Source organism: Pholcus phalangioides, unplaced genomic scaffold (assembly GCF_987345545.1).
Source record: "Pholcus phalangioides strain wild (caught in Gottingen) unplaced genomic scaffold, Ppha-v1.0 ptg000018l_1, whole genome shotgun sequence".
NCBI classification, from domain to species: Eukaryota; Metazoa; Arthropoda; class Arachnida; order Araneae; family Pholcidae; genus Pholcus; species Pholcus phalangioides.
In genome coordinates this window covers 19,839,476-19,863,972 of record NW_028301611.1, presented here as the reverse complement: position 1 = coordinate 19,863,972, position 24,497 = coordinate 19,839,476, and the positions used below count along the sequence as shown (strand labels likewise).

Here is a 24,497-nt window from a genome sequence, read left to right as displayed (position 1 = left end):
TGTTTCGAGAGGGATGACTTCATGTGTAGGTTCATCGGATCGTCCGACTTTTACGGGACTGGAAAATTTTCCCCGTATTATTCAGCTCCTGGGAGGGGTGATTTATTCATCGCAATCCTCCTCTGGATCAATGCTTAGTGGAATCACACTAAAAATATCAGCCGATAAGAGGCTAGGTGGGTACATGAAAAGGATCCCGAAATTTGAACAATATGTATTCACTACTATTACTGAACCACACATGCACCTCGTGCATATTCCTCTGCAGAACTTCTAAGAAATTGGTTCATGTTGGAACGTGCATGTCTGTGTTGTGAACTGGACTCGAAGTTTGTCTCTGTGTAATGTTCGTTATCGTGCCATCTGTCATCTATTTATCGTATTACGAGTGAAGTATAATGATTGAATAATTGTATCATTGTAGGCCTGTTGGTCTCTCTGGCGAAACTTTTTAACGGGGAGATCAACTCGTATTTGCTCTTCGAAGTTGAGAACCGCAGAAAACCAACTTTAATCGACCACCACTGTGGGTTCGAACCGGGGGTCCTTGTGGTGCGAGTCCGTCACTATGACGACTCGATCTCTACAGTTTTAACAAATATTTTCACTGACAAACAAAAATTTGTACCCTCAGTAGCTGGGAGAGTCCTCTATTCCTGCTTTGCCAAGTACCCTCCCCTATGTCAGAATCAGGACCGTCTTAAGAGCACCATGGGCCCCCGGGCCGTGCCCGGGTAGACCCATGAGTTAAGACGACACTGGTCAGAACCAGGCCTTGGTGGCCATAGATAGAAAACGGAATTGCAGGTATTGTCACCTGTATAACTGTGTAATGTGCGATTACGATATGGACATTTATACTCACTGCGACGATCTTCCTGGCCCGTGTCTTCCCGGTTGAACCACTGAAAGAACCACTCGGAGCAATTGATATTCTCGAGGAACGATAAATTATTCGATGAGTCATCTAAAGCACTCGGCCTCCCTATAGTCGACATTTCCGTTGTAACGCTGATCTGCGACTGCTCTGGTTTTGAACGTCCTGGAAAAAAAGATATCGACTACAGCATATGTATTAGACCTACAGAGAATCACTCGTTCTGAGCTGCCTACAGCCGAAGGTAACCAACACAGGAAATTGAAAAATCTAAGCAACTTTTTCGAGCGTCTTGATGGCAGGGATTCATCTTGCGTCTTTGAAAAAAAAAAAAAGACGAAATGCTCTGGTGCTGCCATCTGCCTTTCAGGAAAAAAGAAGGGAAAATGGAAAATGCGTGAGTTTCCATGTTCATGCTAGTATTTGTGTTGAAGGTCTGCCGGTCTGCCGGACTCTCGGGGAGAATACTTTTTTTTTTCAATTTTTTGGACCAGCACGGGCATTCGCACCTCGAAGCTGGAAAGCATCTCAGAGAACTAACTATGGTGACTATAATTGCGCTGGCCAGTGGAGTTTCAACCTGGGTCTTACGCAGGGCCGTCTTAAGGGCGTTGCAGGACCTATCGGGCAGAGTGATTTTTCTGAAGCCTCACCCGGCGCCGCCCAGCTCCTCATCCGGGGAAATGGCTAAAATTGACAGTGGTCGATAGAGCCTGTGCGGTGCACGGTATGTAATGAAATGACAAAAATGCACGCAGACCTCGTTCCACGAGGCCCAGGTGGGGCCCATGCGTTAAGACGGTACTGGTCTTAGGGATGGGAGATTTATCAAACACACTAGAGAGACACCTCGAGCGTGGTGTTGGTTTATCACGATGTCCCAAACGCAGCGCTTTTGTTTATGTAGTGTTGTGTTTGATTTTTCAGTGCCGCCATCTATATTTCAGAAGTGAAGCGAGTGATGTGTTATGATTGAATTACATTTGTACTGTTTGTAGGTCTGTTGCTTTCTGTAGCGAGACATTTTAAAGGGGGAGATCGGCTTGCATTCGCGCCTTGAAGTTGGAAACCACAGGAAACCAACTTCAGCTGACCACCACTAAGGCGACCGTGGGGTTCGAACCCGGGACTTCGCGACGCGAGTCCATCACTATGACCACTCGACCGCTACAGCGGGGAGATCGACTCCCATTCGCGTCTCCAAGTTGGGTAATTCTTGCCCTCTGGTGATCTGTCGGTATTTAGTGCTTTGGGCTTCGCATCACTCTTTCACTATGGCCCAAGCTCTCTGGATAACCAACTTATTTGCCCCTTTGGGGACAGAGCGGGGGGTCATGGGCTCATGGCAGGTGTCGAGTTCTCGCTCCGTGCGAGATATTTCCTCAGCAGTAGCTTAAGCCTTCTTTTCCTTAACCGTGAATGCACCTCGTAAATATTCCTCTGCGGAATTTCTAAACCAATTGATACATTCCGGAATGTTTGTTCTGAGTGTATGTGTGGGCCCTAACACAGCATCTATAGCAGAAGGCTGCTGCGCGAAGCTCGTGACGTCACTGAAAAAGGTCATCTCACCTATCGCCATTGGATATAATACAAAAAAAGGGTAAAGATGGCGCATGCGTCGTCCTTTTATGTGAGATGACCTTCTTAAGTGCTATCACGAGCTACATACGGAGGCCTTCTGCTATAGATGGTGTTGGCTCTAACGTATTTATGTTGTCAGATATTGTGCTTGTTTCGTGTTTTTGCTGGTGCTGCCATCAGTCACCCATATTTTGATGGTAAGTGCTTGAACTTTCATGTTATGCTATATACTATCGTGTTGTATGTCTGCCTGCTCTCTGCGGAAAGACTTTTTTTAAATAACACTGGCTCGCATTCACACCTCGAGGTAGGAAAAGCGTAGAAAATCAATTTCAGCCGACTACCGCTGTGCGTCAACTGGATTCGAACCCGGATCCTCACTATGGGAGCCCAGCACTATGCGCATACGATCGCACAGCGTCGACTCCTGTGGATTGTGGTCCCAAGTATTTGGAGAGGGGGGGGGGGTTCCGTGAACCCATCAGTACATATAATGAAATATCGATAGAACGATACTCTGCGGACCAAAAAATATCTCGTTGTAGAGGGATTATTTTTACATAGGGAGGCACATCTAAACATTAGGCTATAGTCATTTCCAAACAAGACTTGAAAGAATATCGTTGTAGAGGGATTTATTGTTATATCGAGTATAGTTGTAGCAAGGTTTCACTGTATTCAAATTTTTATTAATGCGTGCAAATAAAGATCTTTATTGATTTTTGGGAAACCCCGTTGGTTCAAAGACGCCACTGGTTAAAACTACACTGTAATAGAGCCATTGATTAGAGAGAAATTACCTTCATGTTCTATTGAACCAAAGCAGCTTTTGAACATCTTGAAGATTCGGCTGTACAATAGCTAAGCTGTACCGAAGCTGTACACCAAATGGCTGGTCACTTTCGTCTCGATCTACGAGGGCTATCTGTTTGTAACTTTTGAGATGACCATGATAGAAGACCATGATAAGAGGTGCCTTTATAACAGGCCGAGATCTCTTCAAAGATGAAGGATATGAACTGCCTTTATATGTACCTATTATTTATACAGGTTCTCAAGTGTGACCAAACTTGTATTAGGGGTACGGCAGGGTAAGACGACTTCATATATTCGTGTATTAAGGAGTTCTACGGCATTGCAGGGCCTAGAATTTTGTGAGGGTGGGGGCGAGGCACAAACCTAATTTTGCCCCACCCCCACCACTTTTTTTTCTTTCAAAGTGAGCGAAACTCCGGTATTTCGCCATGAGCAATTTACTACTGAGTGATACCGCCCCGATTGGAGCGTGTTAACACTTTTATGCTTTCTTGAGTTTTGTAATTTTTTTTCTTTTATTTTTGGGCATGGTTTGCCCTTGTTTACTTATGTTTATTGTTTTTCTTCTTCAGGATCGGGTAGGTCCTGAGGAAGAATTGGTAGATGGGGGTAGTTTTGGTTTTAGGTAGTGGGTAAAGGCGTAATGATGATGATATCTATGGTAGCATAATCTTTGACTAAGGCACCTTAGCGACACAAAACTTATTTTCCTCAATCATGAGCAGGATCGCTCTCTCGACGTCGGGTCAACAGATATTGCCGTATGTCTCTAGGGACGGGTCGGATAAGTGCTCAGCTTACTACTGAGTGAGTTGTGTGCATGTAAATAAGTATGACTGGGTATCTAGTGCTGTGTGTGAATGTTTTTAGTGCCGACATATACGTTTCGGATTGTGAATAAAGTATAATGATTGATTGAATATCTTGTTGTAAGTCTGTTGCCCCATGTGAATTTTTTTTTTTTTTTTTTTTTAATGGGGAGATCGGCTTTTACTTGCGCGTCAAAGCTGGATATGAGTTCCACGGGCCCGAAACGCCGCGTGAAATTTGCCATCGGCAGTGATTCTTATTTAGATCGTCGAACCGTCGTAGATCCAAGACGATATGTTGGGAGCAGTGATTTATTGTGTAAGTTCGTGGGATTGTCCCGTATTTTAGAGCAAAGTTCCATGTTATTTGGCTCTTGAGAGGAGCGAATGTTCCCATCGCCTCCCTTTTGTTCCGCGCCTGTCTGAATTTGAATGAGTCAAATGGGTTGAACAGTTCCACGCGTGAGCAAAATAACACGTACGCAAGGACCCATTTCACGACTTTCCAGATTACACCGCATAAGATCGTCGGTGATAACAGACGGTAGGCTCATCTGGACGTCGCTCATCATGGATCCATCTATAGACCTTCCTTAGACATTCTCACTCGAACTCTATTCGTCATTCATTGCATTCCTCCCAACCACACAGTTTATAATTCTGATGACGAGGTGCTATGCGGGCTGTAGGGCGGGAAGTTTAGAGGGGCGGCAAATTTTATGAATGAGTGGTTAAGAAAATCGGATTATAATGGAAGAAGGGCAGCAAAACCATAAATCAACCTCTGTCTATAGAGCTAGAGACCAATGAACAACCAATGTATGTATTTTAGACGCGCACATTATTTTTGAGAGGTTTTAGACAAGCACATTGTTTTTGGGAGATTAACACTAATGTTTATGGAAATGTTGTAGAAACGCACAAAAACCTATTACTAGCGTGGCTCAGATAGAGTGTGCGAAAGAGTGTCCTAGAGAGTGAGAGACTAATTCACTGAGAGATAAAAAAGATTGACATAGAGATCCTTCTTTATTTCCATAGTGAACTTGATGTTCTCATGAATTCCGTTGAGATGGTCCAAGAATCGGTGAAGATTTTCTTCACCATGCCCCCAAACAACGAATGTATCGTCAACGTAGCGGAGCCAAATTGTTGGTTTGAGAGGCGCTGCCTGCTCCTCGAATTTTTCCATAAAGAAGTTGGCAACTACCGGGCTCAAGGGGCTTCCCATAGCTACTCCATCCGTCGGCTCATAGATGATGTTGTTCCAGGTGAAATAGGTTGTAGTAAGGCCATAAGGTTGTAGTAAGTTCTTGGACCATCTCAACGGAATTCATGAGAACATCAAGTTCACTATGGAAATAGAGAAAGAAGGACAGCTCCCGTTCTTGGACGTTCTGGTCAGCCGTCAAGGTCAACGTTTAGGCCACAGCGTTTATCGCAAGCCTACTCACACCAACAAATATGTTCATAAGCTCTCCAATCATCATCCTCACCAAAAACGAGGCGTACTGAAAACCTTGATCGAGAGGTCAAGAAGACTATGTGAAGGAAAAGATCTAGGTAAAGAGATTGAGCGCTTAAAATCAGTTTTCCGCTCTAATGGGTACACAAAAGACGACATCAAAAAAGCCTTACGCTCCATCAAGGAATCACCAACGGAAAATGAGGAGTCACAATCAATTGGAAAAGCTGTGCTGCCTTTTATCCCCGGAGTGACGGCAAGAATCAGCAAGGTCATGAAAAAACATCATATAAAGACCATTTTCAAACCAACCAGAAAAATATGTGAAATGCTGCGATCAGCAAAAGACCACCGTGACCCTCTATCAACACCGGGGATCTACCGAATACCGTGCACCTGTGGTCAGGTATATATTGGAACCACAAAAAGATCTGTGGCCACGAGAATAAAAGAGCACGAACGATGCTGCAGAATGGGCCAAACAGAAAAGTCGGCGGTGGCAGAGCATGCGCTTTACGACAACCACAGTGTACAGTTCAGCAAAACACAGGTAATAGCTAATGTTGACCACTTCTGCCAGCCATAGAATCTACTGACCAATCGCAAAACAATAGTGTAGTTCAAGCCACTTATGTGCATAAATACAACCTGAGACTCCGAAGAACTTGAGTTTGATCCAGTTTATCTATTCTCCTGATGATGCCAACCACTAGTGTTGGGGAAACGTTGAGAACTAACTCAAACGGACGACGGTCTTCGAACCCGAAAAAACAATTTCTATCAACGTGAAGTTTGTTTCTATATAATACTTGTTATGTGCAGTGCTACTAATACTAAATTAGCTATTACCTCGTCCATAATTCTCTGTAGAACTTCTAACGAATTGGTACATGGTGGAATGTGTGTGTAGTGAACCATCATTGAAGTTTGTTTTTGTGTAATGTTTGTTATGTGTAGTGCGGCCATCTATTTTTCTATGTATGAAGTGTAATGGCCGAATAGTATACCGTTGTAGGTCTGTTGCTGTCTGTGGCGAGACATTTTACAGGGCAGATAGTCTCACATTATTGCGTTGAAGTTGGGAACCACAGAAAACCAACTTCAGCCAACAACCACTGTGGCGACAGTGAGCTTCGGACCCGCCCTCGCAATGCAAGTCCGTCACTATGACAACGACCGTTTAGCACACTTATGCAGAAGTTACTCAGAATTATGGTTTCCAAACCATAAAATTCAGGAAAGGTGAAGAAAACTTTCGAAAATTTTCCACAAAAGTCGTGTAGAAAAGCTAGGGCAGAGGTGGGAATCAAACCCGCTCCTCAAAAAAAAAACTGGTGCCTTAAACAGGGCCCCTTAGAAAACTCGGCGACGATACACGCAAATCTGAGTTACGCACTTCAAAAATTTTATTCTATCACATGAAGGAAACAAGCAAAAATAACGGAACAGATAACTTGCTGCAGCGGTGGGGTTCGGACACACGCCTCCGAAGAGACCGGTGCCTTAAACCACGGTGGTTTAGACCCCTCGGCCACGCTACCTGCGACTACCGGTCAGAGTTACGTACATAAAAAATTTTTATTCAATCACTTGAAAACCGAAAAAATGTCGTATAGAAACATTTTGGCAGGGGTGGGAATTTGAACCCACGTCTCAGAATATACCGGTGCCTTAAACCCGCGCCTTAGACGGCTCGGCCACGCTACCTGCGAACAAAGATCAGAGAAACGCACTACAAAACATTTTTTCTATCACATGAAGAAAAAAAATCGGAATATTTTCCGTAATAGCCGTACAGAAAACTTTTGGCAGCGGTGGGATTCGAACCAATGCCTCCGAAGAGACCGGCGCCTTAAACAAGCACCTTAGACCGCTCGGCAACACTACCTGCAAACGCCGCTCAGAGATACGCACTTCGAAAAGTTGATTCCATCATATCAAGAAAACCGAAAAATGTTTCGTAAAAAGTTTATTCGAGCACATCAAGAAAACTATAAATGTTTCGTTATAGACATCGTTTGGCAGCGGTGGGATTCAAACCCACGCCTCCGGAGAGACCGGGGCCTTAAACCGGCGAATTAGCCCGCTCGGTCACGCTGCCTGCAAACGTCGCTCAGAGATACGCACTTCAAAAATTTTATTCGATCGCATCAAGAAAACTACCGGAAAAGGTCTCGTAAAAGACGTATAGAAACCGTCCGGCAGCGGAGGGATTCGAACCACCGCCTCCGAAGAGACAGGTGCCTTAAACCGCTCGGCCACGCTACCTGCAAACGCCGCTCAGAGATACGAACTTCAAAAATTTTATTCGATCGCATCAAGAAAACTGCCGAAAAAGGTTTCGTAATAGACATCTTCTGGCAGCGGCGGGATTCGAACCCACGCCTCCGAAGAGACCGGTGCCTTAAACCGGCGCCTTAGACCGCTCGGCCACGCTACCTGCAAACGCAGCTCAGAGATACGCACTTCAAAAATTTTATTCGATCGCATCAACAAAAATGCCGAAAAATATTCCGTTATAGACATCTGGCAGCGGTGGGATTCGAACCCACGCCTCCGAAGAGGCCGGTGCCTTAAACCGGCGCCTTAGACAGCTCGGCCACGCTACCTGCAAACGCCGCTCAGAGATACGCACTTCAAAAATTTTATTCGATCGCATCAAGAAAAATGCTGAAAAATGTTTCGTAATAGACATCTTCTGGCAGCGGTGGGATTCGAACCCACGCCTCCGAAGAGACCGGTGCCTTAGACCGCTCGGCCACGTTACCTGCAAACGCCGCTCAGAGATACGCACTTCAAAAATTTTATTCGATCGCATCAAGAAAACTGCCGAAAAAGGTTTCGTAATAGACATCATCTGGCAGCGGTGGGATTCGAACCCACGCCTCCGAAGAAACCGGTGCCTTAAAATGGCGCCTTAGACGGCTCGGACACGCTACCTGCAAACGCAGCTCAGAGATACGCACTTCAAAAATTTTATTCGATCGCATCAAGAAAAATACCGAAAAATATTCCGTTATAGAGATCTTCTGGCAGCGGTGGGATTCGAACCCACGCCTCCGAAGAGACCGGTGCCTTAGACCGCTCGGCCACGCTACCTGCAAACACCGCTCAGAGATACGCATTTCAAAATTTTTATTCGATGGCATCAAGAAAAATGCCGAAAAATATTCCGTTATAGACATCTTCTAGCAGCGGTGGGATTCGAACCCACGCCTCCGAAGAGACCGGTGCCTTAAACCGGCGGCTTAGACCGCTCGGCCACGCTACCTGCAAACGCCGCTCAGAGATACGCACTTCAAAAATTTTATTCGATCGCATCAAGAAAAATGCCGAAAAATGTTTCGTAATAGACATCTTCTGGCAGCGGTGGGATTCGAACCCACGCCTCCGAAGAGACCGGTGCCTTAGACCGCTCGGCCACGCTACCTGCAAACACCGCTCAGAGATACGCATTTCAAAATTTTTATTCGATGGCATCAAGAAAAATACCGAAAAATGTTTCGTAATAGACATCTTCTGGCAGCGGTGGGATTCGAACCCACGCCTCCGAAGAGACCGGTGCCTTAGACCGCTCGGCCACGCTACCTGCAAACACCGCTCAGAGATACGCATTTCAAAATTTTTATTCGATGGCATCAAGAAAAATGCCGAAAAATATTCCGTTATAGACATCTTCTAGCAGCGGTGGGATTCGAACCCACGCCTCCGAAGAGACCGGTGCCTTAAACCGGCGCCTTAGACCGGTCGGCCACGCTACCTGCAAACTCCGCCCAGAGATACGCATTTCAAAATTTTTATTCGATGGCATCAGGAAAAATACCGAAAAATGTTTCGTAATAGACATCTTCTGGCAGCGGTGGGATTCGAACCCACGCCTCCGAAGAGACCGGTGCCTTAGACCGCTCGGCCACGCTACCTGCAAACACCGCTCAGAGATACGCATTTCAAAATTTTTATTCGATGGCATCAAGAAAAATGCCGAAAAATATTCCGTTATAGACATCTTCTAGCAGCGGTGGGATTCGAACCCACGCCTCCGAAGAGACCGGTGCCTTAAACCGGCGCCTTAGACCGCTCGGCCACGCTACCTGCAAACGCCGCTCAGAGATACGCACTTCAAAAATTTTATTCGATCGCATCAAGAAAACTACCGGAAAAGGCTTCGTAAAAGACGTATAGAAACCGTCCGGCAGCGGAGGGATTCGAACCACCGCCTCCGAAGAGACAGGTGCCTTAAACCGCTCGGCCACGCTACCTGCAAACGCCGCTCAGATATACGAACTTCAAAAATTTTATTCGATCGCATCAAGAAAACTGCCGAGAAAGGTTTCGTAATCGACATCTTCTGGCAGCGTTGGGATTCGAACCCACGCCTCCGAAGAGACCGGTGCCTTAAACCGGCGCCTTAGACCGCTCGGCCACGCTACCTGCAAACGCCGCTCAGAGATACGCACTTCAAAAATTCTATTCGATCGCATCAATAAAAATGCCGAAAAATGTTTCGTAATAGACATCTTCTGGCAGCGGTGGGATTCGAACCCACGCCTCCGAAGAGACCGGTGCCTTAGACCGCACGGCCACGCTACCTGCAAACGCCGCTCAGAGATACGCACTTCAAAAATTTTATTCGATCGCATCAAGAAAAATGCTGAAAAATGTTTCGTAATAGACATCTTCTGGCAGCGGTGGGATTCGAACCCACGCCTCCGAAGAGACCGGTGCCTTAGACCGCTCGGCCACGCTACCTGCAAACGCCGCTCAGAGATACGCCCTTCAAAAATTTTATTCGATCGCATCAAGAAAAATGTTTCGTAATAGACATCATCTGGCAGCGGTGGGATTCGAACCCACGCCTCCGAAGAAACCGGTGCCTTAAAATGGCGCCTTAGACGGCTTGGACACGCTACCTGCAAACGCAGCTCAGAGATACGCACTTCAAAAATTTTATTCGATCGCATCAATAGAAATGCCGAAAAATGTTTCGTAATAGACATCTTCTGGCAGCGGTGGGATTCGAACCCACGCCTCCGAAGAGACCGGTGGCTTGGACCGCTCGGCCACGCTACCTGCTAACGCCGCTCAGAGATACGCACTTCAAAAATTTTATTCGATCGCATCAAGAAAAATGCCGAAAAATATTCCGTTACAGACATCTGGCAGCGGTGGGATGCGAACCCACGCCTCCGAAGAGAACGGTGCCTTAAACCGGCGCCTTAGACCGCTCGGCCACGCTACCTGCAAACGCCGCTCAGAGATACGCACTTCAAAAATTTTATTCGATCGCATCAAGAAAACTGCCGAAAAAGGTTTCGTTATAGAAATCTTCTGGCAGCTGTGGGATTCGAACCCACACCTCCGAAGAGAACGGTGCCTTAAACCGGCGCCTTAGACCGCTCGGACACGCTACCTGTAAACGCCGCTCAGAGATACGCACTTCAAAAATTTTATTCGATCGCATCAAGAAAAATGCCGAAAAATATTCTGCTATAGACATCTTCTAGCAGCGGTGGGATTCGAACCCACGGCTCCGAAGAGACCGGTGCCTTAAACCGGCGCCTTAGACCGCTCGGCCACGCTACCTGCAAACGCCGCTCAGAGATACGCACTTCAAAAATTTTATTCGATCGCATCAAGAAAAATGCTGAAAAATGTTTCGTAATAGACATCATCTGGCAGCGGTGGGATTCGAACCCACGCCTCCGAAGAAACCGGTGCCTAAAAATGGCGCCTTAGACGGCTCGGACACGCTACCTGCAAACGCAGCTCAGAGATACGCACTTCAAAAATTTTATTCGATCGCATCAAGAAAAATACCGAAAAATATTCCGTTATAGACATCTTCTGGCAGCGGTGGGATTCGAACCCACGCCTCCGAAGAGACCGGTGCCTTAGACCGCTCGGCCACGCTACCTGCAAACGCCGCTCAGAGATACGCACTTCAAAAATTTTATTCGATCGCATCAAGAAAACTGCCGAAAAAGGTTTCGTAATAGACATCATCTGGCAGCGGTGGGATTCGAACCCACGCCTCCGAAGAAACCGGTGCCTCAAACCGGCGCCTTAGACCGCTCGGCCACGCTACCTGTAAATGCCGCTCAGAGATACGCACTTCAAAAATGTTATTCGATCGCATCAAGAAAAATGCGGAAAAATATTCCGTTATAGACATCTGGCAGCGGTGGGATGCGAACACACGCCTCCGAAGAGACCGGTGCCTTAAACCGGCGCCTCAGACCGCTCGGCCACGCTACCTGCAAACGCAGCTCAGGGATACGCACTTCAAAAATTTTATTCGATCGCATCAAGAAAACTGCCGAAAAAGGTTTCGTTGTAGAAATCTTCTGGCAGCGGTGGGATTCGAACCCACGCCTCCGAAGAGACCGGTGCCTTAAACCGGCGCCTTAGACCGCTCGGACACGCTACCTGTAAACGCCGCTCAGAGATACGCACTTCAAAAATTTTATTCGATCGCATCAAGAAAAATACCGAAAAATATTCCGTTATAGAGATCTTCTGGCAGCGGTGGGATTCGAACCCACGCCTCCGAAGAGACCGGTGCCTTAGACCGCTCGGCCACGCTACCTGCAAACACCGCTCAGAGATACGCATTTCAAAATTTTTATTCGATGGCATCAAGAAAAATGCCGAAAAACATTCCGTTATAGACATCTTCTAGCAGCGGTGGGATTCGAACCCACGCCTCCGAAGAGACCGGTGCCTTAAACCGGCGGCTTAGACCGCTCGGCCACGCTACCTGCAAACGCCGCTCAGAGATACGCATTTCAAAATTTTTATTCGATCGCATCAAGAAAAATGCCGAAAAATATTCCGTTATAGACATCTTCTAGCAGCGGTGGGATTCGAACCCACGCCTCCGAAGAGACCGGTGCCTTAAACCGGCGCCTTAGACCGCTCGGCCACGCTACCTGCAAACGCCGCTCAGAGATACGCACTTCAAAAATTCTATTCGATCGCATCAATAAAAATGCCGAAAAATGTTTCGTAATAGACATCTTCTGGCAGCGGTGGGATTCGAACCCACGCCTCCGAAGAGACCGGTGCCTTAGACCGCTCGGCCACGCTACCTGCAAACGCCGCTCAGAGATACGCACTTCAAAAATTTTATTCGATCGCATCAAGAAAAATGCTGAAAAATGTTTCGTAATAGACATCTTCTGGCAGCGGTGGGATTCGAACCCACGCCTCCGAAGAGACCGGTGCCTTAGACCGCTCGGCCACGCTACCTGCAAACGCCGCTCAGAGATACGCCCTTCAAAAATTTTATTCGATCGCATCAAGAAAAATACCGAAAAATATTCCGTTATAGAGATCTTCTGGCAGCGGTGGGATTCGAACCCACGCCTCCGAAGAGACCGGTGCCTTAGACCGCTCGGCCACGCTACCTGCAAACACCGCTCAGAGATACGCATTTCAAAATTTTTATTCGATGGCATCAAGAAAAATGCCGAAAAATATTCCGTTATAGACATCTTCTAGCAGCGGTGGGATTCGAACCCACGCCTCCGAAGAGACCGGTGCCTTAAACCGGCGGCTTAGACCGCTCGGCCACGCTACCTGCAAACGCCGCTCAGAGATACGCACTTCAAAAATTTTATTCGATCGCATCAAGAAAAATGCCGAAAAATGTTTCGTAATAGACATCTTCTGGCAGCGGTGGGATTCGAACCCACGCCTCCGAAGAGACCGGTGCCTTAGACCGCTCGGCCACGCTACCTGCAAACGCCGCTCAGAGATACGCACTTCAAAAATTCTATTCGATCGCATCAATAAAAATGCCGAAAAATGTTTCGTAATAGACATCTTCTGGCAGCGATGGGATTCGAACCCACGCCTCCGAAGAGACCGGTGCCTTAGACCGCTCGGCCACGCTACCTGCAAACGCCGCTCAGAGATACGCACTTCAAAAATTTTATTCGATCGCATCAAGAAAAATGCCGAAAAATATTCCGTTACAGACATCTGGCAGCGGTGGTATGCGAACCCACGCCTCCGAAGAGACCGGTGCCTAAAACCGGTGCCTTAGACCGCTCGGCCACGCTACCTGCAAACACCGCTCAGAGATACGCATTTCAAAATTTTTATTCGATGGCATCAAGAAAAATACCGAAAAATATTCCGTTATAGAGATCTTCTGGCAGCGGTGGGATTCGAACCCACGCCTCCGAAGAGACCGGTGCCTTAGACCGCTCGGCCACGCTACCTGCAAACACCGCTCAGAGATACGCATTTCAAAATTTTTATTCGATGGCATCAAGAAAAATGCCGAAAAATATTCCGTTATAGACATCTTCTAGCAGCGGTGGGATTCGAACCCACGCCTCCGAAGAGACCGGTGCCTTAAACCGGCGTTTTAGACCGCTCGGCCACGCTACCTGCAAACGCCGCTCAGAGATACGCACTTCAAAAATTTTATTCTATCGCATCAAGAAAAATGCCGAAAAATATTCCGTTATAGAAATCTTCTGGCAGCGGTGGGATTCGTACCCACGCCTCCGAAGAGACCGGTGCCTTAAACCGGCGCCTTAGACCGCTCGGCCACGCTACCTGCAAACGCCGCTCAGAGATACGCACTTCAAAAATTTTATTCGATCGCATCAAGAAAAATGCTGAAAAATGTTTCGTAATAGACATCTTCTGGCAGCGGTGGGATTCGAACCCACGCTTCCGAAGAGACCGGTGCCTTAGACCGCACGGCCACGCTACCTGCACACGCCGCTCAGAGATACGCACTTCAAAAATTTTATTCGATCGCATCAAGAAAAAAGCTGAAAAATGTTTCGTAATAGACATCTTCTAGCAGCGGTGGGATTCGAACCCACGCCTCCGAAGAGACCGGTGCCTTAAACCGGCGCCTTAGACCGCTCGGCCACGCTACCTGCAAACGCCGCTCAGAGATACGCACTTCAAAAATTCTATTCGATCGCATCAATAAAAATGCCGAAAAATGTTTCGTAATAGACATCTTCTGGCAGCGGTGGGATTCGAACCCACGCCTCCGAAGAAACCGGTGCCTTAAAATGGCGCCTTAGACGGCTCGGACACGCTACCTGCAAACGCAGCTCAGAGATACGCACTTCAAAAATTTTATTCGATCGCATCAAGAAAAATACCGAAAAATATTCCGTTATAGAGATCTTCTGGCAGCGGTGGGATTCGAACCCACGCCTCCGAAGAGACCGGTGCCTTAGACCGCTCGGCAACGATACCTGCAAACGCCGCTCAGAGATACGCATTTCAAAATTTTTATTCGATCGCATCAAGAAAAATGCCGAAAAATATTCCGTTATAGACATCTTCTAGCAGCGGTGGGATACGAACCCACGCCTCCGAAGAGACCGGTGCCTTAAACCGGCGCCTTAGACCGCTCGGCCACGCTACCTGCAAACGCCGCTCAGAGATACGCACTTCAAAAATTCTATTCGATCGCATCAATAAAAATGCCGAAAAATGTTTCGTAATAGACATCTTCTGGCATTCGAACCCACGCCTCCGAAGAGACCGGTGCCTTAGACCGCTCGGCCACGCTACCTGCAAACGCCGCTCAGAGATACGCACTTCAAAAATTTTATTCGATCGCATCAAGAAAAATGCCGAAAAATATTCCGTTACAGACATCTGGCAGCGGTGGGATGCGAACCCACGCCTCCGAAGAGAACGGTGCCTAAAACCGGCGCCTTAGACCGCTCGGCCACGCTACTTGCAAACGCCGCTCAGAGATACGCACTTCAAAAATTTTATTCGATCGCATCAAGAAAACTGCCGAAAAAGGTTTCGTTATAGAAATCTTCAGGGAGCGGTGGGATTCGAACCCACGCCTCCGAAGAGACCGGTGCCTTAAACCGGCGCCTTAGACCGCTCGGACACGCTACCTGTAAACGCCGCTCAGAGATACGCACTTCAAAAATTGTATTCGATCGCATCAAGAAAAATGCCGAAAAATATTCCGTTATAGACATCTGGCAGCGGTGGGATTCTAACCCACGCCTCCGAAGAGACCGGTGCCTTAAACCGGCGCCTTAGACCGCTCGGCAACGCTACCTGCAAACGCCGCTCAGAGATACGCACTTCAAAAATTTTATTCGATCGCATCAAGAAAAATGCTGAAAAATGTTTCGTAACAGACATCTTCTGGCAGCGGTGGGATTCGAACCCACGCTACCGAAGAGACCGGTGCCTTAGACCGCTCGGCCACGCTACCTGCAAACGCCGCTCAGAGATACGCACTTCAAAAATTTTAGTCGATCGCATCAAGAAAAATGCCGAAAAATATTCCGTTACAGACATCTGGCAGCGGTGGTATGCGAACCCACGCCTCCGAAGAGACCGGTGCCTAAAACCGGTGCCTTAGACCGCTCGGCCACACTACCTGCAAACACCGCTCAGAGATACGCATTTCAAAATTTTTATTCGATGGCATCAAGAAAAATACCGAAAAATATTCCGTTATAGAGATCTTCTGGCAGCGGTGGGATTCGAACCCACGCCTCCGAAGAGACCGGTGCCTTAGACCGCTCGGCCACGCTACCTGCAAACACCGCTCAGAGATACGCATTTCAAAATTTTTATTCGATGGCATCAAGAAAAATGCCGAAAAATATTCCGTTATAGACATCTTCTAGCAGCGGTGGGATTCGAACCCACGCCTCCGAAGAGACCGGTGCCTTAAACCGGCGCCTTAGACCGCTCGGCCACGCTACCTGCAAACGCCGCTCAGAGATACGCACTTCAAAAATTTTATTCGATCGCATCAAGAAAAATGCCGAAAAAAGTTTCGTAATAGACATCTTCTGGCAGCGGTGGGATTCGAACCCACGCCTCCGAAGAGACCGGTGCCTTAGACCGCTCGGCCACGCTACCTGCAAACACCGCTCAGAGATACGCATTTCAAAATTTTTATTCGATGGCATCAAGAAAAATGCCGAAAAATATTCCGTTATAGACATCTTCTAGCAGCGGTGGGATTCGAACCCACGCCTCCGAAGAGAACGGTGCCTTAAACCGGCGCCTTAGACCGCTCGGCCACGCTACCTGCAAACGCCGCTCAGAGATACGCACTTCAAAAATTTTATTCTATCGCATCAAGAAAAATGCCGAAAAATATTCCGTTATAGAAATCTTCTGGCAGCGGTGGGATTCGAACCCACGCCTCCGAAGAGACCGGTGCCTTAAACCGGCGCCTTAGACCGCTCGGGCACGCTACCTGCAAACGCCGCTCAGAGATACGCACTTCAAAAATTCTATTCGATCGCATCAATAAAAATGCCGAAAAATGTTTCGTAATAGACATCTTCTGGCAGCGGTGGGATTCGAACCCACGCCTCCGAAGAGACCGGTGCCTTAGACCGCTCGGCCACGCTACCTGCAAACGCCGCTCAGAGATACGCACTTCAAAAATTTTATTCGATCGCATCAAGAAAAATGCCGAAAAATATTCCGTTACAGACATCTGGCAGCGGTGGGATGCGAACCCACGCCTCCGAAGAGACCGGTGCCTAAAACCGGCGCCTTAGACCGCTCGGCCACGCTACTTGCAAACGCCGATCAGAGATACGCACTTCAAAAATTTTATTCGATCGCATCAAGAAAACTGCCGAAAAAGGTTTCGTTATAGAAATCTTCTGGCAGCGGTGGGATTCGAACCCACGCCTCCGAAGAGACCGGTGCCTTAAACCGGCGCCTTAGACCGCTCGGACACGCTACCTGTAAACGCCGCTCAGAGATACGCACTTCAAAAATTTTATTCGATCGCATCAAGAAAAATGCCGAAAAATATTCTGCTATAGACATCTTCTAGCAGCGGTGGGATTCGAACCCACGCCTCCGAAGAGACCGGTGCCTTAGACCGCTCGGACACGCTACCTGCAAACGCAGCTCAGGGATACGCACTTCAAAAATTTTATTCGATCGCATCAAGAAAAATGCTGAAAAATGTTTCGTAATAGACATCATCTGGCAGCGGTGGGATTCGAACCCACGCCTCCGAAGAGACCGGTGCCTTAAACCGGCGCCTTAGACCGCTCGGCCACGCTACCTGCAAACGCCGCTCAGAGATACGCACTTTACAAATTTTATTCGATCGCATCAAGAAAAATGCCGAAAAATATTCTGCTATAGATATCTTCTAGCAGCGGTGGGATTCGAACCCACGCCTCCGAAGAGACCGGTGCCTTAAACCGGCGCCTTAGACCGCTCGGCCACGCTACCTGCAAACGCCGCTCAGAGATACGCACTTCAAAAATTTTATTCGATCGCATCAAGAAAACTGCCGAAAAAGGTTTCGTTGTAGAAATCTTCTGGCAGCGGTGGGATTCGAACCCACGCCTCCGAAGAGACCGGTGCCTTAAACCGGCGCCTTAGACCGCTCGGCCACGCTACCTGCAAACGCCGCTCAGAGATACGCACTTCAAAAATTTTATTCGATCGCATCAAGAAAAATGCTGAAAAATGTTTCGTAATAGACATCTTCTGGCAGCGGTGGGATTCGAACCCACTCTTCCGAAGAGACCGGTGCCTTAGACCGCACGGCCACGCTACCTGCAAACGCCGCTCAGAGATACGCACTTCAAAAATTTTATTCGATCGCATCAAGAAAAAAGCTGAAAAATGTTTCGTAATAGACATCTTCTAGCAGCGGTGGGATTCGAACCCACGCCTCCGAAGAGACCGGTGCCTTAAACCGGCGCCTTAGACCGCTCGGCCACGCTACCTGCAAACGCCGCTCAGAGATACGCACTTCAAAAATTCTATTCGATCGCATCAATAAAAATGCCGAAAAATGTTTCGTAATAGACATCTTCTGGCAGCGGTGGGATTCGAACCCACGCCTCCGAAGAGACCGGTGCCTTAGACCGCTCGGCCACGCTACCTGCAAACGCCGCTCAGAGATACGCACTTCAAAAATTTTATTCGATCGCATCAAGAAAAATGCCGAAAAATATTCCGTTACAGACATCTGGCAGCGGTGGGATGCGAACCCACGCCTCCGAAGAGAACGGTGCCTAAAACCGGCGCCTTAGACCGCTCGGCCACGCTACTTGCAAACGCCGCTCAGAGATACGCACTTCAAAAATTTTATTCGATCGCATCAAGAAAAATGCCGAAAAATATTCTGCTATAGATATCTTCCAGCAGCGGTGGGATTCGAACCCACGCCTCCGAAGAGACCGGTGCCTTAAACCGGCGCCTTAGACCGCTCGGCCACGCTACCTGCAAACGCCGCTCAGAGATACGCACTTCAAAAATTTTATTCGATCGCATCAAGAAAACTGCCGAAAAAGGTTTCGTTATAGAAATCTTCTGGCAGCGGTGGGATTCGAACCCACGCCTCCGAAGAGACCGGTGCCTTAAACCGGCGCCTTAGACCGCTCGGACACGCTACCTGTAAACACCGCTCAGAGATACGCACTTCAAAAATTTTATTCGATCGCATCAAGAAAAATGCCGAAAAATATTCTGCTATAGATATCTTCCAGCAGCGGTGGGATTCGAACCCACGCCTCCGAAGAGACCGGTGCCTTAAACCGGCGCCTTAGACCGCTCGGCCACGCTACCTGCAAACGCTGCTCAGAGATACGAACTTCAAAAATTTTATTCGATCGCATCAAGAAAACTGCCGAAAAAGGTTTCGTAATCGACATCTTCAGGCAACGGTGGGATTCGAACCCACGCCTCCGAAGAGACCGGTGCCTTAAACCGGCGCCGTAGACAGCTCGGCCAAGCTACCTGCAAACGCCGCTCAGAGATACGCACTTCAAAAATTGTATTCGATCGCATCAAGAAAAATGCCGAAAAATATTCCGTTATAGACATCTGGCAGCGGTGGGATTCGAACCCACGCCTCCGAAGAGACCGGTGCCTTAAACCGGCGCCTTAGACCGCTCGGCCACGCTACCTGCAAACGCCGCTCAGAGATACGCACTTCAAAAATTTTATTCGATCGCATCAAGAAAAATGCTGAAAAATGTTTCGTAATAGACATCTTCTGGCAGCGGTGGGATTCGAACCCACTCTTCCGAAGAGACCGGTGCCTTAGACCGCACGGCCACGCTACCTGCAAACGCCGCTCAGAGATACGCACTTCAAAAATTTTATTCGATCGCATCAAGAAAAAAGCTGAAAAATGTTTCGTAATAGACATCTTCTAGCAGCGGTGGGATTCGAACCCACGCCTCCGAAGAGACCGGTGCCTTAAACCGGCGCCTTAGACCGCTCGGCCACGCTACCTGCAAACGCCGCTCAGAGATACGCACTTCAAAAATTCTATTCGATCGCATCAATAAAAATGCCGAAAAATGTTTCGTAATAGACATCTTCTGGCAGCGGTGGGATTCGAACCCACGCCTCCGAAGAGACCGGTGCCTTAGACCGCTCGGCCACGCTACCTGCAAACGCCGCTCAGAGATACGCACTTCAAAAATTTTATTCGATCGCATCAAGAAAAATGCCGAAAAATATTCCGTTACAGACATCTGGCAGCGGTGGGATGCGAACCCACGCCTCCGAAGAGAACGGTGCCTAAAACCGGCGCCTTAGACCGCTCGGCCACGCTACTTGCAAACGCCGCTCAGAGATACGCACTTCAAAAATTTTATTCGATCGCATCAAGAAAACTGCCGAAAAAGGTTTCGTTATAGAAATCTTCTGGCAGCGGTGGGATTCGAACCCACGCCTCCGAAGAGACCGGTGCCTTAAACCGGCGCCTTAGACCGCTCGGACACGCTACCTGTAAACACCGCTCAGAGATACGCACTTCAAAAATTTTATTCGATCGCATCAAGAAAAATGCCGAAAAATATTCTGCTATAGACATCTTCTAGCAGCGGTGGGATTCGAACCCACGCCTCCGAAGAGACCGGTGCCTTAGACCGGCGCCTTAGACCGCTCGGACACGATACCTGTAAACGCCGCTCAGAGATACTCACTTCAAAAATTTTATTCGATCGCATCAAGAAAAATGCCGAAAAATATTCCGTTACAGACATCTGGCAGCGGTGGGATGCGAACCCACGCCTCCGAAGAGAACGGTGCCTAAAACCGGCGCCTTAGACCGCTCGGCCACGCTACTTGCAAACGCCGCTCAGAGATACGCACTTCAAAAATTTTATTCGATCGCATCAAGAAAACTGCCGAAAAAGGTTTTGTAATAGAAATCTTCTGGCAGCGGTGGGATTCCAACCCACGCCTCCGAAGAGACCGGTGCCTCATACCGGCGCCTTAGACCGCTCGGCCACGCCACCTGTAAATGCCGCTCAGAGATACGCACTTCAAAAATGTTATTCGATCGCATCAAGAAAAATGCGGAAAAATATTCCGTTATAGACATCTGGCAGCGGTGGGATGCGAACACACGCCTCCGAAGAGACCGGTGCCTTAAACCGGCGCCTCAGACCGCTCGGCCACGCTACCTGCAAACGCAGCTCAGGGATACGCACTTCAAAAATTTTATTCGATCGCATCAAGAAAACTGCCGAAAAAGGTTTCGTTATAGAAATCTTCTGGCAGCGGTGGGATTCGAACCCACGCCTCCGAAGAGACCGGTGCCTTAAACCGGTGCCTTAGACCGCTCGGACACGCTACCTGTAAACGCCGCGCAGAGATACGCACTTTACAAATTTTATTCGATCGCATCAAGAAAAATATTCTGCTATAGATATCTTCTAGCAGCGGTGGGATTCGAACCCACGCCTCCGAAGAGACCGGTGCCTTAAACCGGTGCCTTAGACCGCTCGGCCACGCTACCTGCAAACGCCGCTCAGAGATACGCACTTCAAAAATTTTATTCGATCGCCTCAAGAAAACTGCCGAAAAAGGTTTCGTTGTAGAAATCTTCTGGCAGCGGTGGGATTCGAACCCACGCCTCCGAAGAGACCGGTGCCTTAAACCGGCGCCTTAGACCGCTCGGCCACGCTACCTGCAAACGCCGCTCAGAGATACGCACTTCAAAAATTTTATTCGATCGCATCAAGAAAAATGCTGAAAAATGTTTCGTAATAGACATCTTCTGGCAGCGGTGGGATTCGAACCCACTCTTCCGAAGAGACCGGTGCCTTAGACCGCACGGCCACGCTACCTGCAAACGCCGCTCAGAGATACGCACTTCAAAAATTTTATTCGATCGCATCAAGAAAAAAGCTGAAAAATGTTTCGTAATAGACATCTTCTAGCAGCGGTGGGCTTCGAACCCACGCCTCCGAAGAGACCGGTGCCTTAAACCGGCGCCTTAGACCGCTCGGCCACGCCACCTGCAAACGCCGCTCAGAGATACGCACTTCAAAAATTCTATTCGATCGCATCAATAAAAATGCCGAAAAATGTTTCGTAATAGACATCTTCTGGCAGCGGTGGGATTCGAACCCACGCCTCCGAAGAGACCGGTGCCTTAGACCGCTCGGCCACGCTACCTGCAAACGCCGCTCAGAGATACGCACTTCAAAAATTTTATTCGATCGCATCAAGAAAAATGCCGAAAAATATTCCGTTACAGACATCTGGCAGCGGTGGGATGCGAACCCACGCCTCCGAACAGAACGGTGCCTAAAACCGGCGCCTTAGACCGCTCGGCCACGCTACTTGCAAACGCCGCTCAGAGATACGCACTTCAAAAATTTTATTCGATCGCATCAAGAAAACTGCCGAAAAAGGTTTCGTTATAGAAATCTTCTGGCAGCGGTGGGATTCGAACCCACGCCTCCGAAGAGACCGGTGCCTTAAACCGGCGCCTTAGACCTCTCGGACACGCTACCTGTAAACACCGCTCAGAGATACGCACTTCAAAAATTTTATTCGATCGCATCAAGAAAAATGCCGAAAAATATTCTGCTATAGACATCTTCTAGCAGCGGTGGGATTCGAACCCACGCCTCCGAAGAGACCGGTGCCTTAGACCGGCGCCTTAGACCGCTCGGACACGATACCTGTAAACGCCGCTCAGAGATACTCACTTCAAAAATTTTATTCGATCGCATCAAGAAAAATGCCGAAAAATATTCCGTTACAGACATCTGGCAGCGGTGGGATGCGAACCCACGCCTCCGAAGAGAACGGTGCCTAAAACCGGCGCCCTAGACCGCTCGGCCACGCTACTTGCAAACGCCGCTCAGAGATACGCACTTCAAAAATGTTATTCGATCGCATCAAGAAAAATGCCGAAAAATATTCTGCTATAGACATCTTCTAGCAGCGGTGGGATTCGAACCCACGCCTCCGAAGAGACCGGTGCCTTAAACCGGCGCCTCAGACCGCTCGGCCACGCTACCTGCAAACGCAGCTCAGGGATACGCACTTCAAAAATTTTATTCGATCGCATCAAGAAAACTGCCGAAAAAGGTTTCGTTATAGAAATCTTCTGGCAGCGGGGGGATTCGAACCCACGCCTCCGAAGAGACCGGTGCCTTAAACCGGCGCCTTAGACCGCTCGGACACGCTACCTGTAAACGCCGCTCAGAGATACGCACTTTACAAATTTTATTCGATCGCATCAAGAAAAATGCCGAAAAATATTCTGCTATAGATATCTTCTAGCAGCGGTGGGATTCGAACCCACGCCTCCGAAGAGACCGGTGCCTTAAACCGGCGCCTTAGACCGCTCGGCCACGCTACCTGCAAACGCCGCTCAGAGATACGCACTTGAAAAATTTTATTCGATCGCATCAAGAAAACTGCCGAAAAAGGTTTCGTTGTAGAAATCTTCTGGCAGCGGTGGGATTCGAACCCACGCCTCCGAAGAGACCGGTGCCTTAAACCGGCGCCTTAGACCGCTCGGACACGCTACCTGCAAACGCCGCTCAGAGATACGAACTTCAAAAATTTTATTCGATCGCATCAAGAAAACTGCCGAAAAAGGTTTCGTAATCGACATCTTCTGGCAGCGGTGGGATTCGAACCCACGCCTCCGAAGAGACCGGTGCCTTAAACCGGCGCCTTAGACCGCTCGGCCACGCTACCTGCAAACGCCGCTCAGAGATACGCACTTCAAAAATTGTATTCGATCGCATCAAGAAAAATGCCGAAAAATATTCCGTTATAGACATCTGGCAGCGGTGGAATTCGAACCCACGCCTCCGAAGAGACCGGTGCCTTAAACCGGCGCCTTAGACCGCTCGGCCACGCTACCTGCAAACGCCGCTCAGAGATACGCACTTCAAAAATTTTATTCGATCGCATCAAGAAAAATGCTGAAAAATGTTTCGTAATAGACATCTTCTGGCAGCGGTGGGATTCGAACCCACGCTTCCGAAGAGACCGGTGCCTTAGACCGCTCGGACACGCTACCTGCAAACGCCGCATAGAGATACGCACTTCAAAAATTTTATACGATCGCATCAAGAAAAACTGCCGAAAAAGGTTTCGTTATGGAAATCTTCTGGCAGCGGTGGGATTCGAACCCACGCCTCCGAAGAGACCGGTGCCTTAAACCGGCGCCTTAGACCGCTCGGACACGATACCTGTAAACGCCGCTCAGAGATACTCACTTCAAAAATTTTATTCGATCGCATCAAGAAAAATGCCGAAAAATATTCCGTTACAGACATCTGGCAGCGGTGGGATGCGAACCCACGCCTCCGAAGAGAACGGTGCCTAAAACCGGCGCCTTAGACCGCTCGGCCACGCTACTTGCAAACGCCGCTCAGAGATACGCACTTCAAAAATTTTATTCGATCGCATCAAGAAAACTGCCGAAAAAGGTTTTGTAATAGAAATCTTCTGGCAGTGGTGGGATTCCAACCCACGCCTCCGAAGAGACCGGTGCCTCAAACCGGCGCCTTAGACCGCTCGGCCACGCTACCTGTAAATGCCGCTCAGAGATACGCACTTCAAAAATGTTATTCGATCGCATCAAGAAAAATGCGGAAAAATATTCCGTTATAGACATCTGGCAGCGGTGGGATGCGAACACACGCCTCCGAAGAGACCGGTGCCTTAA

General features: G+C 48.4%; 60 non-coding genes across 60 annotated transcripts; all 60 read right to left on the bottom strand.

Moving 5' to 3' along the window:
• Positions 1-7,909: 7,909 nt before the first annotated feature.
• On the bottom strand, positions 7,910-7,991 carry TRNAL-AAG (transfer RNA leucine (anticodon AAG)). Its single transcript has one exon. It is a non-coding gene; the product is annotated as a tRNA-Leu (tRNA).
• An 87-nt stretch (positions 7,992-8,078) lies between these two features.
• Positions 8,079-8,160, bottom strand: TRNAL-AAG (transfer RNA leucine (anticodon AAG)). Its single transcript has one exon. It is a non-coding gene; the product is annotated as a tRNA-Leu (tRNA).
• A 421-nt stretch (positions 8,161-8,581) lies between these two features.
• TRNAE-CUC (transfer RNA glutamic acid (anticodon CUC)) lies at positions 8,582-8,650 on the bottom strand. The gene has a single exon. It is a non-coding gene; the product is annotated as a tRNA-Glu (tRNA).
• A 90-nt stretch (positions 8,651-8,740) lies between these two features.
• On the bottom strand, positions 8,741-8,822 carry TRNAL-AAG (transfer RNA leucine (anticodon AAG)). The gene has a single exon. It is a non-coding gene; the product is annotated as a tRNA-Leu (tRNA).
• Positions 8,823-8,912: 90 nt separating this feature from the next.
• TRNAE-CUC (transfer RNA glutamic acid (anticodon CUC)) lies at positions 8,913-8,981 on the bottom strand. Its single transcript has one exon. It is a non-coding gene; the product is annotated as a tRNA-Glu (tRNA).
• A 90-nt stretch (positions 8,982-9,071) lies between these two features.
• Positions 9,072-9,140, bottom strand: TRNAE-CUC (transfer RNA glutamic acid (anticodon CUC)). Its single transcript has one exon. It is a non-coding gene; the product is annotated as a tRNA-Glu (tRNA).
• Positions 9,141-9,230: 90 nt separating this feature from the next.
• On the bottom strand, positions 9,231-9,312 carry TRNAL-AAG (transfer RNA leucine (anticodon AAG)). Its single transcript has one exon. It is a non-coding gene; the product is annotated as a tRNA-Leu (tRNA).
• Positions 9,313-9,402: 90 nt separating this feature from the next.
• On the bottom strand, positions 9,403-9,471 carry TRNAE-CUC (transfer RNA glutamic acid (anticodon CUC)). The gene has a single exon. It is a non-coding gene; the product is annotated as a tRNA-Glu (tRNA).
• Positions 9,472-9,561: 90 nt separating this feature from the next.
• On the bottom strand, positions 9,562-9,643 carry TRNAL-AAG (transfer RNA leucine (anticodon AAG)). The gene has a single exon. It is a non-coding gene; the product is annotated as a tRNA-Leu (tRNA).
• A 257-nt stretch (positions 9,644-9,900) lies between these two features.
• TRNAL-AAG (transfer RNA leucine (anticodon AAG)) lies at positions 9,901-9,982 on the bottom strand. Its single transcript has one exon. It is a non-coding gene; the product is annotated as a tRNA-Leu (tRNA).
• A 249-nt stretch (positions 9,983-10,231) lies between these two features.
• Positions 10,232-10,300, bottom strand: TRNAE-CUC (transfer RNA glutamic acid (anticodon CUC)). Its single transcript has one exon. It is a non-coding gene; the product is annotated as a tRNA-Glu (tRNA).
• A 752-nt stretch (positions 10,301-11,052) lies between these two features.
• TRNAL-AAG (transfer RNA leucine (anticodon AAG)) lies at positions 11,053-11,134 on the bottom strand. The gene has a single exon. It is a non-coding gene; the product is annotated as a tRNA-Leu (tRNA).
• Positions 11,135-11,396: 262 nt separating this feature from the next.
• Positions 11,397-11,465, bottom strand: TRNAE-CUC (transfer RNA glutamic acid (anticodon CUC)). The gene has a single exon. It is a non-coding gene; the product is annotated as a tRNA-Glu (tRNA).
• A 90-nt stretch (positions 11,466-11,555) lies between these two features.
• Positions 11,556-11,637, bottom strand: TRNAL-GAG (transfer RNA leucine (anticodon GAG)). Its single transcript has one exon. It is a non-coding gene; the product is annotated as a tRNA-Leu (tRNA).
• Positions 11,638-11,896: 259 nt separating this feature from the next.
• Positions 11,897-11,978, bottom strand: TRNAL-AAG (transfer RNA leucine (anticodon AAG)). The gene has a single exon. It is a non-coding gene; the product is annotated as a tRNA-Leu (tRNA).
• Positions 11,979-12,068: 90 nt separating this feature from the next.
• TRNAE-CUC (transfer RNA glutamic acid (anticodon CUC)) lies at positions 12,069-12,137 on the bottom strand. The gene has a single exon. It is a non-coding gene; the product is annotated as a tRNA-Glu (tRNA).
• Positions 12,138-12,227: 90 nt separating this feature from the next.
• Positions 12,228-12,309, bottom strand: TRNAL-AAG (transfer RNA leucine (anticodon AAG)). The gene has a single exon. It is a non-coding gene; the product is annotated as a tRNA-Leu (tRNA).
• A 90-nt stretch (positions 12,310-12,399) lies between these two features.
• Positions 12,400-12,481, bottom strand: TRNAL-AAG (transfer RNA leucine (anticodon AAG)). Its single transcript has one exon. It is a non-coding gene; the product is annotated as a tRNA-Leu (tRNA).
• A 90-nt stretch (positions 12,482-12,571) lies between these two features.
• Positions 12,572-12,640, bottom strand: TRNAE-CUC (transfer RNA glutamic acid (anticodon CUC)). The gene has a single exon. It is a non-coding gene; the product is annotated as a tRNA-Glu (tRNA).
• Positions 12,641-12,730: 90 nt separating this feature from the next.
• On the bottom strand, positions 12,731-12,799 carry TRNAE-CUC (transfer RNA glutamic acid (anticodon CUC)). Its single transcript has one exon. It is a non-coding gene; the product is annotated as a tRNA-Glu (tRNA).
• Positions 12,800-12,889: 90 nt separating this feature from the next.
• On the bottom strand, positions 12,890-12,958 carry TRNAE-CUC (transfer RNA glutamic acid (anticodon CUC)). The gene has a single exon. It is a non-coding gene; the product is annotated as a tRNA-Glu (tRNA).
• Positions 12,959-13,048: 90 nt separating this feature from the next.
• On the bottom strand, positions 13,049-13,130 carry TRNAL-AAG (transfer RNA leucine (anticodon AAG)). Its single transcript has one exon. It is a non-coding gene; the product is annotated as a tRNA-Leu (tRNA).
• Positions 13,131-13,220: 90 nt separating this feature from the next.
• Positions 13,221-13,289, bottom strand: TRNAE-CUC (transfer RNA glutamic acid (anticodon CUC)). Its single transcript has one exon. It is a non-coding gene; the product is annotated as a tRNA-Glu (tRNA).
• A 418-nt stretch (positions 13,290-13,707) lies between these two features.
• Positions 13,708-13,776, bottom strand: TRNAE-CUC (transfer RNA glutamic acid (anticodon CUC)). Its single transcript has one exon. It is a non-coding gene; the product is annotated as a tRNA-Glu (tRNA).
• A 262-nt stretch (positions 13,777-14,038) lies between these two features.
• TRNAL-AAG (transfer RNA leucine (anticodon AAG)) lies at positions 14,039-14,120 on the bottom strand. Its single transcript has one exon. It is a non-coding gene; the product is annotated as a tRNA-Leu (tRNA).
• Positions 14,121-14,369: 249 nt separating this feature from the next.
• TRNAL-AAG (transfer RNA leucine (anticodon AAG)) lies at positions 14,370-14,451 on the bottom strand. The gene has a single exon. It is a non-coding gene; the product is annotated as a tRNA-Leu (tRNA).
• Positions 14,452-14,872: 421 nt separating this feature from the next.
• TRNAL-AAG (transfer RNA leucine (anticodon AAG)) lies at positions 14,873-14,954 on the bottom strand. The gene has a single exon. It is a non-coding gene; the product is annotated as a tRNA-Leu (tRNA).
• A 578-nt stretch (positions 14,955-15,532) lies between these two features.
• On the bottom strand, positions 15,533-15,614 carry TRNAL-AAG (transfer RNA leucine (anticodon AAG)). The gene has a single exon. It is a non-coding gene; the product is annotated as a tRNA-Leu (tRNA).
• A 418-nt stretch (positions 15,615-16,032) lies between these two features.
• On the bottom strand, positions 16,033-16,101 carry TRNAE-CUC (transfer RNA glutamic acid (anticodon CUC)). The gene has a single exon. It is a non-coding gene; the product is annotated as a tRNA-Glu (tRNA).
• A 90-nt stretch (positions 16,102-16,191) lies between these two features.
• On the bottom strand, positions 16,192-16,273 carry TRNAL-AAG (transfer RNA leucine (anticodon AAG)). The gene has a single exon. It is a non-coding gene; the product is annotated as a tRNA-Leu (tRNA).
• A 90-nt stretch (positions 16,274-16,363) lies between these two features.
• Positions 16,364-16,432, bottom strand: TRNAE-CUC (transfer RNA glutamic acid (anticodon CUC)). The gene has a single exon. It is a non-coding gene; the product is annotated as a tRNA-Glu (tRNA).
• A 90-nt stretch (positions 16,433-16,522) lies between these two features.
• TRNAL-AAG (transfer RNA leucine (anticodon AAG)) lies at positions 16,523-16,604 on the bottom strand. The gene is given in 2 exon segments: positions 16,523-16,557; positions 16,567-16,604. It is a non-coding gene; the product is annotated as a tRNA-Leu (tRNA).
• Positions 16,605-16,694: 90 nt separating this feature from the next.
• TRNAL-AAG (transfer RNA leucine (anticodon AAG)) lies at positions 16,695-16,776 on the bottom strand. Its single transcript has one exon. It is a non-coding gene; the product is annotated as a tRNA-Leu (tRNA).
• Positions 16,777-16,866: 90 nt separating this feature from the next.
• On the bottom strand, positions 16,867-16,935 carry TRNAE-CUC (transfer RNA glutamic acid (anticodon CUC)). Its single transcript has one exon. It is a non-coding gene; the product is annotated as a tRNA-Glu (tRNA).
• Positions 16,936-17,022: 87 nt separating this feature from the next.
• Positions 17,023-17,104, bottom strand: TRNAL-UAG (transfer RNA leucine (anticodon UAG)). Its single transcript has one exon. It is a non-coding gene; the product is annotated as a tRNA-Leu (tRNA).
• Positions 17,105-17,194: 90 nt separating this feature from the next.
• TRNAL-AAG (transfer RNA leucine (anticodon AAG)) lies at positions 17,195-17,276 on the bottom strand. The gene has a single exon. It is a non-coding gene; the product is annotated as a tRNA-Leu (tRNA).
• Positions 17,277-17,525: 249 nt separating this feature from the next.
• TRNAL-AAG (transfer RNA leucine (anticodon AAG)) lies at positions 17,526-17,607 on the bottom strand. Its single transcript has one exon. It is a non-coding gene; the product is annotated as a tRNA-Leu (tRNA).
• A 90-nt stretch (positions 17,608-17,697) lies between these two features.
• Positions 17,698-17,779, bottom strand: TRNAL-AAG (transfer RNA leucine (anticodon AAG)). The gene has a single exon. It is a non-coding gene; the product is annotated as a tRNA-Leu (tRNA).
• A 90-nt stretch (positions 17,780-17,869) lies between these two features.
• TRNAL-AAG (transfer RNA leucine (anticodon AAG)) lies at positions 17,870-17,951 on the bottom strand. Its single transcript has one exon. It is a non-coding gene; the product is annotated as a tRNA-Leu (tRNA).
• Positions 17,952-18,200: 249 nt separating this feature from the next.
• TRNAL-AAG (transfer RNA leucine (anticodon AAG)) lies at positions 18,201-18,282 on the bottom strand. The gene has a single exon. It is a non-coding gene; the product is annotated as a tRNA-Leu (tRNA).
• Positions 18,283-18,372: 90 nt separating this feature from the next.
• On the bottom strand, positions 18,373-18,441 carry TRNAE-CUC (transfer RNA glutamic acid (anticodon CUC)). Its single transcript has one exon. It is a non-coding gene; the product is annotated as a tRNA-Glu (tRNA).
• A 259-nt stretch (positions 18,442-18,700) lies between these two features.
• Positions 18,701-18,782, bottom strand: TRNAL-AAG (transfer RNA leucine (anticodon AAG)). Its single transcript has one exon. It is a non-coding gene; the product is annotated as a tRNA-Leu (tRNA).
• A 90-nt stretch (positions 18,783-18,872) lies between these two features.
• Positions 18,873-18,954, bottom strand: TRNAL-AAG (transfer RNA leucine (anticodon AAG)). Its single transcript has one exon. It is a non-coding gene; the product is annotated as a tRNA-Leu (tRNA).
• A 90-nt stretch (positions 18,955-19,044) lies between these two features.
• On the bottom strand, positions 19,045-19,126 carry TRNAL-AAG (transfer RNA leucine (anticodon AAG)). Its single transcript has one exon. It is a non-coding gene; the product is annotated as a tRNA-Leu (tRNA).
• Positions 19,127-19,385: 259 nt separating this feature from the next.
• TRNAL-AAG (transfer RNA leucine (anticodon AAG)) lies at positions 19,386-19,467 on the bottom strand. The gene has a single exon. It is a non-coding gene; the product is annotated as a tRNA-Leu (tRNA).
• Positions 19,468-19,716: 249 nt separating this feature from the next.
• On the bottom strand, positions 19,717-19,798 carry TRNAL-AAG (transfer RNA leucine (anticodon AAG)). The gene has a single exon. It is a non-coding gene; the product is annotated as a tRNA-Leu (tRNA).
• A 90-nt stretch (positions 19,799-19,888) lies between these two features.
• On the bottom strand, positions 19,889-19,957 carry TRNAE-CUC (transfer RNA glutamic acid (anticodon CUC)). The gene has a single exon. It is a non-coding gene; the product is annotated as a tRNA-Glu (tRNA).
• Positions 19,958-20,216: 259 nt separating this feature from the next.
• On the bottom strand, positions 20,217-20,298 carry TRNAL-AAG (transfer RNA leucine (anticodon AAG)). The gene has a single exon. It is a non-coding gene; the product is annotated as a tRNA-Leu (tRNA).
• A 772-nt stretch (positions 20,299-21,070) lies between these two features.
• Positions 21,071-21,152, bottom strand: TRNAL-AAG (transfer RNA leucine (anticodon AAG)). Its single transcript has one exon. It is a non-coding gene; the product is annotated as a tRNA-Leu (tRNA).
• An 80-nt stretch (positions 21,153-21,232) lies between these two features.
• Positions 21,233-21,314, bottom strand: TRNAL-AAG (transfer RNA leucine (anticodon AAG)). Its single transcript has one exon. It is a non-coding gene; the product is annotated as a tRNA-Leu (tRNA).
• A 90-nt stretch (positions 21,315-21,404) lies between these two features.
• Positions 21,405-21,486, bottom strand: TRNAL-AAG (transfer RNA leucine (anticodon AAG)). Its single transcript has one exon. It is a non-coding gene; the product is annotated as a tRNA-Leu (tRNA).
• Positions 21,487-21,735: 249 nt separating this feature from the next.
• On the bottom strand, positions 21,736-21,817 carry TRNAL-AAG (transfer RNA leucine (anticodon AAG)). Its single transcript has one exon. It is a non-coding gene; the product is annotated as a tRNA-Leu (tRNA).
• A 90-nt stretch (positions 21,818-21,907) lies between these two features.
• On the bottom strand, positions 21,908-21,976 carry TRNAE-CUC (transfer RNA glutamic acid (anticodon CUC)). Its single transcript has one exon. It is a non-coding gene; the product is annotated as a tRNA-Glu (tRNA).
• Positions 21,977-22,235: 259 nt separating this feature from the next.
• Positions 22,236-22,317, bottom strand: TRNAL-AAG (transfer RNA leucine (anticodon AAG)). The gene has a single exon. It is a non-coding gene; the product is annotated as a tRNA-Leu (tRNA).
• A 431-nt stretch (positions 22,318-22,748) lies between these two features.
• On the bottom strand, positions 22,749-22,830 carry TRNAL-AAG (transfer RNA leucine (anticodon AAG)). Its single transcript has one exon. It is a non-coding gene; the product is annotated as a tRNA-Leu (tRNA).
• Positions 22,831-22,920: 90 nt separating this feature from the next.
• On the bottom strand, positions 22,921-23,002 carry TRNAL-AAG (transfer RNA leucine (anticodon AAG)). The gene has a single exon. It is a non-coding gene; the product is annotated as a tRNA-Leu (tRNA).
• A 90-nt stretch (positions 23,003-23,092) lies between these two features.
• TRNAL-AAG (transfer RNA leucine (anticodon AAG)) lies at positions 23,093-23,174 on the bottom strand. Its single transcript has one exon. It is a non-coding gene; the product is annotated as a tRNA-Leu (tRNA).
• A 90-nt stretch (positions 23,175-23,264) lies between these two features.
• Positions 23,265-23,346, bottom strand: TRNAL-AAG (transfer RNA leucine (anticodon AAG)). The gene has a single exon. It is a non-coding gene; the product is annotated as a tRNA-Leu (tRNA).
• Positions 23,347-23,436: 90 nt separating this feature from the next.
• Positions 23,437-23,518, bottom strand: TRNAL-AAG (transfer RNA leucine (anticodon AAG)). Its single transcript has one exon. It is a non-coding gene; the product is annotated as a tRNA-Leu (tRNA).
• An 87-nt stretch (positions 23,519-23,605) lies between these two features.
• Positions 23,606-23,687, bottom strand: TRNAL-AAG (transfer RNA leucine (anticodon AAG)). The gene has a single exon. It is a non-coding gene; the product is annotated as a tRNA-Leu (tRNA).
• Between the last annotated feature and the right edge of the window lie 810 nt (positions 23,688-24,497).